Below are 6,780 nucleotides of genomic sequence, written 5' to 3'. Positions count from 1 at the left end.
TCAGATCATCTCATTATTGATCCTTCTGGACTCTGATTGGCTGATTAGTGGAAAATAGAAAGTCAGAACATGAAATTTTGTTTTTTGGGGTGAAAGTCCTTAATTTGTCAGAATTTCATAAAACAAATTCAGAACTTCTGACTGAACTGTTGACTAAAATCTGTTAACACATGAAGTCACGTTTGATGGTTTAAACACATTTGTTGTAAATTATTGCACATTTATCCAGCTTTTTTCCATATTCCTTCAAAAGTGATTCATATTGTAAAATTATCGGAATTATTCTTACAGATTTTGTTTTTGATGTTATGGAATAATAACCCATAAATTCTAACTAATGTTCACAGAAATCAGTTTTTCTGCTTAAAATTCAACATTTTTCTTTTCCATTTCTCTTCTAACTTTATTCATATAAATGTAACGAATCAGGACTAAATAGAAGTGTCTCTAAAGATCCAAAACTTAATTTATTTCAACAAATCGGTTCCTAAATTATTCTTGACATGGTTTGTTTGAAGCGTTTCTTCCAACTCTTTGGGTTCCCCTGTTTGTGCACTTTTTCTGTCCACTAAACTTTCCATTAATAAACATGGTTTCAGCACCGTGAAGCTCCTGAAGTTTTATAACATGTTGGATTGATTGGAGGGAAATAATTTAAAATTTTGGTTTTAAATGTCTCAGAAATTCACTAGAAAAACTCAAACGGTTGGAAAATGAGGAAATAAATGAGCTTTTTGAGGTTTAAATTAATCAGCCGATTTCTTCCTTCTCTCTCCTTCCAAAGGTGGGAGACGATTCTGAGCAAAAGTTTTAAACCAGGTCAGCTGAAAAGGCAGATAAACTCCTTTCAACAGTGACCTCTGACCTTTAACCCACTGCAGAAATCATAACCTCAGTAAATGAGTGAAAGTCGGAGCGTGTTTCTGGACCTCTGAGGCTGAAATGAAGATTTGAAATCCTCCTGGAGTTTGGGTTCTGAATGCATGGCTGCTGCGGCCTGAAGGGTCGCGCTCCTGACTGCGAAGTCAAACTGTTTTCACAACTGCAGCTGATTAACTGCAGGGATGGGCGACACAAACCGGCCTTCATCAGAGGAAGAGGAGGAGAGGCAGCAACATCTGTGAGCGTCTTTTGGCCGTTTGGGTCTCATGACTCCTGCAAACAGACGTCTCCGTTTCCAAGCGCTGCTGTTAACAGACAGCGTTCATAAACGCTCTGTAAAATCCACCGGCTGCCGTCCAGAACCCGGAGTTTAAACGGTTCTGTTAACGGGAAGGAAATGACAGCAGTAGTTTGGGTTATTTAGCCCAAAGGATGAATAAGTTATTGCTGTTAATTCTTCTAATACCGAACCGTTACAACCGTCACCTTATGACCTCCACTTCCTGTTTCTATCAGAACCCATTAACTGCTTGTTTCTTTTCCTGATGATGAGACAAAATGTTCTTTTGATGCTTTCAGTGTTTAAACGTGCAGATTATGAAGGTTTAGCTGAAACAGCTAGAAGTTGCAGGTTCTGGTTCCCTCGGGTTCTGGTTCCCTCGGGTTCTGGTTCCCTCGGGTTCTGGTTCCCTCGGGTTCTGGTTCCCTCGGGTTCTGGTTCTGGTGTTTTTACAGTGCATGGTGGAGACCAGTTCCCAACCAGCTCAGGGTTTCAGCAAGACCAGTTTAAGGTTAAAGATCAGTCAGAGACACAATGTGTTCATCAGGAGCTGCAGTGGAACCGCTCAGTGTGACTGACGGGTCAATATGAGCCGGTTCTGGATCCGTTTAAAAGCCTCTTTAAGGCCTCGATGACAGAAGGGCTCATTTTACCTCCAGCCGCAGACAAAAGCGCCAGTGTTGGACGGCGGTGAGGTCACAGAGCAGAAACCACATCAGAAATATCACCTGACACCAGATACCGCCAGTATCATCGGTCCGGCCCGGGACGGGTCTGGTTCTGATCAGCAGCAGAACGCGCCACACTAACATGAACTCTGTCGGGTCAGGCTGCTGATCCGAGACGGACGGACACAGAACTTCAGCTGCTTCACGAGCGAAAAAGATCTGAAAACCAGAGAGAAACCCGAGGAGTCGGCAAACAGAAACCTGCTGAAGGTCAAATGGGTCCGTTTGGGTCGGACTGACGGTGTGGTGAGGCTGCAGAATGTAACTTTTATTAAGAAAAAAAAAGTTTTTACATATTTGTTGAAACTGTCACCATGTTGAGTTTAAGATGGGAAAGACAATCTGTGAAAAAACACAGCTCCCGGTCAAAACAACCAATCAGAGGCCGGAGGAGGGGCTTAGCGCTGTCAATCACCTCAACCTCATGCTGCTAAATGTGTTAATGACAGAAAAAACAACTTACCATTACAGGAAATCCATTAATCCACTGGCCATGCTAACTAGCCTTAGCATTCACAACAGACTATGCTAATAGGGAGAACACAAGCTTGATTGACAGCGCTAAGACCCACCTCCTGGTTCTGCTTGGTTGTTTCTAGTTTGCACAGGCAGAGGATCATCCACAGTGACAGTTTCAGCAAATAAGTGAAAAAATATTTTTTATGTAAGTTAATAGTAGCCCTTTAATCGACCTCTGACCTCGGTCTTGGTTCAGTTGAAGTGAACTCTGGTTTGGTTTGAAAGTGAACGACAAGCGGACCGGACACTGCTCCAAAAGCAGGAAGTGGACTACAGCGCAGGGCATTCTGGGTAAATACAACCAAAACAAACATGCTAACCTGCAACTGGGTCAGAAATGGCTTCTGGTCTTTAGCTACAAACAAGAGAAATCCTCCAACAGCTAAAAACTGACGCCTCTCCATTCGTGTTTCTGAAGAAGAGAGTTGCACCCAGTATCTTCTTGAGATCTTTTTGAGTTGTTTCCTGGGTGCAGCGCCCCCACAGGCCAGGAGGGGAACAGGTGGGTTGCTTCCACAGCAGCTGGAGATGGAGCAGATGTTGAAGTTTTGGTTCCCAGTTGGAGTGAGTCTATCAGACTATCAAATGTAATCAAAAACTTTATCTTTTACAATCAGAAAATGACCAGAGAGCCATTCACTGACTGAAGAAAACATTGGATGAACAACCTGTCCAGCTGGGGTGGATTGGATGTTATCAGCATAAATGACAATAATAGTGGGACCAGAGCTGAACCTTGAGGAACGCCACGAGTTAAACTCTGAGGAGAACCTGCCTGTCCTCACAGAATGTCCTTTGAAGAGAACCGGTCCTGTTTAACAAGGTTACACTGAGACCCAGCAGGACCAACAGGTTAATGTCTGTCCCCATCAGCAGCCATTAACAGATCGTTGTAGACTTTTCCTGAAGCAGTTTCAGCAGTGATGCTTCAGAAAGCCAGACGGAAAGACAATCGACCAACAAAACCTGGATCTGAGTTCAGTTTCTACGACTTGTTCCAGTGATTTACTGAGAAAATGCAGCCTGGAGATGGACAGAAGATCAGTTTCACTCCAACCGTTTTAAAATACAATTGAATGGTTGCCATGGAGATTAAACATGTCTGGAAAAAATCCTGGCAACACTCCCGATTTGATTTTGATGAGGAATAACATCATAAGATGATGGAGTAAAAAGTTAATTTTACATAATGTTGACCTTTAAGTATTGCAGAAGCTGTTGGGTTGATAATGGTGAGAACCTGAACAGACGGGATTATATTCCCAATGAACAGGTAGAGAGTTTCATTAATGAGCTCAGATTATTTCATTTAATCGGAACGAAGGAAGTAAATGTCTGAACTCTGAGTCTCCAAGCTGCTTCTTGCCTCTGTTTCTAATTTTCTGATTGGTTCTAGTTTGGTTCCTCCTTGCTTTCATGTTTTTATTTGCCTTATTCCACCTCGATGATCTGATGTTTTTGCCAGAACTGGTTCATGAAGCTGGAGGATCAAACGTTTGTGGAGTTTCTGAACCTAAATCTGGATCCCGACCTGCCGGAACGAGACGAGCTGTCCTCAGTGGTAAACCAGCATGCTGCAGCCGGCGCAGGAATTGGGAACGGGGGGAACGCAGAGGGGGCAGGAAGCCGGCGCTTGGCCCTGTCTGACCCCGTCTGATGTTTCCAGTGTGTGAACCAGTTCTCCCAGTTCACCAGAGCCGAGTGGCACAGGAAATGGCTTAAAGTGAGCCAGTCCTGCAGAGGTGTGACGACGTCTTCATCAGAAAAGTTTCATTTTGAAGAATGAGAGAAAGCGTCCCGATGTGGGCTGGACTCACCTGATTGCCGGCGTATTTTTACCAGCTGGGTGTTAATGGGAGCTGTTCTGGAAACCATTCACACCCACCAGCAGCCAGCTTCCTGCTCGGGGTGTTTGTGCAGAGATGATTTCCTCTGGTTCTGCCGTAAAGCAAACAACGACAGATTTAAACCAGAAGCCTTTGAATATTCTCTACTTTTAAACCCATTCAGAGTGAAAACTTTCAACTCTTATTCTAGTGAGATAAAAGAATGAAAATGAAACAATCAAAGTTGGATTTTCTTTAGAGAAAAGGTTTAAATCCGATCTGCTCCCAGCCAGCTGGTCTGTCCTCTTCAGCTCAAGCAGAAACAGAGGAAGGTGTAGATTTCTAAACTCATGTGGATTTGATTAAACCGTCCTGTTGGAGTCTGTAATCAGTGAGACTGAGGAACTGAACTCACCAACACCAAGGAAACAAACCCTCTTAGAAAACCTCCCCATAGTTTTCTGGTGTCTAATAATTATTCATCCACTCTCTACTTTCTCTGTTTTCATCTGATTTGGATCCTAAATGTTCAGCAAAACCTTTTTCAGGAACACAGAAAGCAGATATTTAGAGTTCTGCTAACAGGACGTTGATCACAGGTTGAGTTTCTGAAAAACTGGAACCTTTATCATTGTGACAATGATAGTTAATTTCGTTAATTGGTAACCTGGTTGGTTGGTTGGTTGGTTGGTTGGTTGGTTGGTTGCTGGTTGGTTGGTTGGTTGGTTGGTTGCTGGTTGGTTGCAGGTTGGTTGGGTGGTTGGTTGGTTGGTTGGTTGGTTAGTTGGTTGGTTGGTTGGTTGGTTGGTTGGTTGGTTGGTTGGTTGGTTGGTTGGTTGGTTGGTTGGTTGGTTGGTTGGTTGGTTGTTTGATTGGTTGGTTGTTTGATTGGTTGGTTGGTTGGTTGGTTGGTTGGTTGGTTGGTTGGTTGGTTGGTTGGTTGGTTGGTTGGTTGGTTGGTTAGTTGGTTGGTTGGTTGCAGGTTGGTTGGTTGGTTGGTTGGTTGGTTGGTTGGTTGGTTGGTTGGTTGGTTGGTTGGTTGGTTGGTTGGTTGTTGGTCGTCTTTTTTCATAAAGCCTTTGTGTGATTTTGAACCAGATCTGGGAACATGATCCCATCACCTTCTCTTTCTGGCATCCATCTGTTTTAGAGATTTGCTTTTTGCTTTTGGAGACCAAAGAAGAGAAATCATTGATCATTTCTTCCCAGGTTATTTGGAAAGCTGAATGGTCAGTTTGATTTGGCTCTGAAATAAACAGAAGTACCATGAGTAGAAAAGGGAATAAAACTGAGGCAAAGCAGCAGACTTGGTTTGGACCTCATCATTTTTATCCAGAGCTTTCTCCTTAGACTCTGCTAGACTCTGGAGTCGTTTCTTCTGGGAGGAACTGAACTGTGCTTCATGAAACACATTTTGATTCACTTACAAGAAAAGTGAAAACCAGGTTTTAGATGTTTTCCTTCGAGACGTCTGGAGAGTCAGAGCAAAGCTCCAAAGGTTTTGTTCCTAAATCTTCAGAGCAGCGTTTCCGTCTGAGTGGGGGAGCAGAGACTCAGCTGCTCTCAGTAATCAGACTCATATCAGAGGAAATACTGAAGCGATCTGCTCGCTTCTCCGTCTCTGCAGCTCTCTGATCAGATGTTTGGCAGCGGATCAGAGGCAGCAGCGGCTCAGCTGGATCGTCTCCAGCCTGATAAATCTGGGATTCTGCTCGGGATAATTGAGACCAACTCCAGGGCATTCTGGGTAACGGGGAGACGGGTTCGCACCGAGGTCAGAGGGGATTAAAAAAATTATGCTGAAACTTTTTACCTGCAGAACAGACATTGTTCTGGATTAAAATTAACCCTCCTGTTATGTTGCGGGTCAATTTGACCCGTTTCAAAGTTTAAAAATAAAAAAAAAATAGTTAGAAGTATTTTTTCTGCATGAAACTTTTTCTATTTGTCTTAATAGGTGCACTCTATGTATAAAAAAAAAAATGTTCATTTTACACACTTGCAGCCCCCTCTGCGTCTATTTGTTACATAGATACTGTTCGGGTCAATTTGACCCGGCATACAAGTTGAAAAGTTTTAAAAATGTCCAATTCTGTTTGTTTCCTTGCACCTATGAGACATATTTCACACACACACACACAGCTTCATGCTGAAAATCCCTCCAATGTGTCTGAAAAGTCAGCAAAGTTTGTTGACAATGATGCTTAAAACTCTATTCTCTTTACTTCACAAGGAAAGAGAAAGCAGGTGTTTATAAAACTTTTGAGAACCTTTTCTCTTTTCTGTTCCCGTGGAAAAACTCCACCCACACTGAGTGACACTCACTAGAAGTGGAGGGGTGGGAGGGCATAAATACTCTCTGCAAGGGAGTCCTAAACACATTACACACTAAAGGTACATGTGATATCGTCACTGTCAGAGGTCAGGAAATGAGCAGCAGGAAAAAAAAAGATGACAGCCTTGGAAGCTCTGGAACTTCTTGTTGATCATGACAGTGAAATAGAAGAGGAGGTTTCTGAAGCTGAAGACAGTATTGAGGTCAATT

Source organism: Gambusia affinis, linkage group LG22 (assembly GCF_019740435.1).
Source record: "Gambusia affinis linkage group LG22, SWU_Gaff_1.0, whole genome shotgun sequence".
Classification (NCBI taxonomy): Eukaryota; Metazoa; Chordata; class Actinopteri; order Cyprinodontiformes; family Poeciliidae; genus Gambusia; species Gambusia affinis.
Note: the sequence above shows the minus strand (reverse complement) of the source record.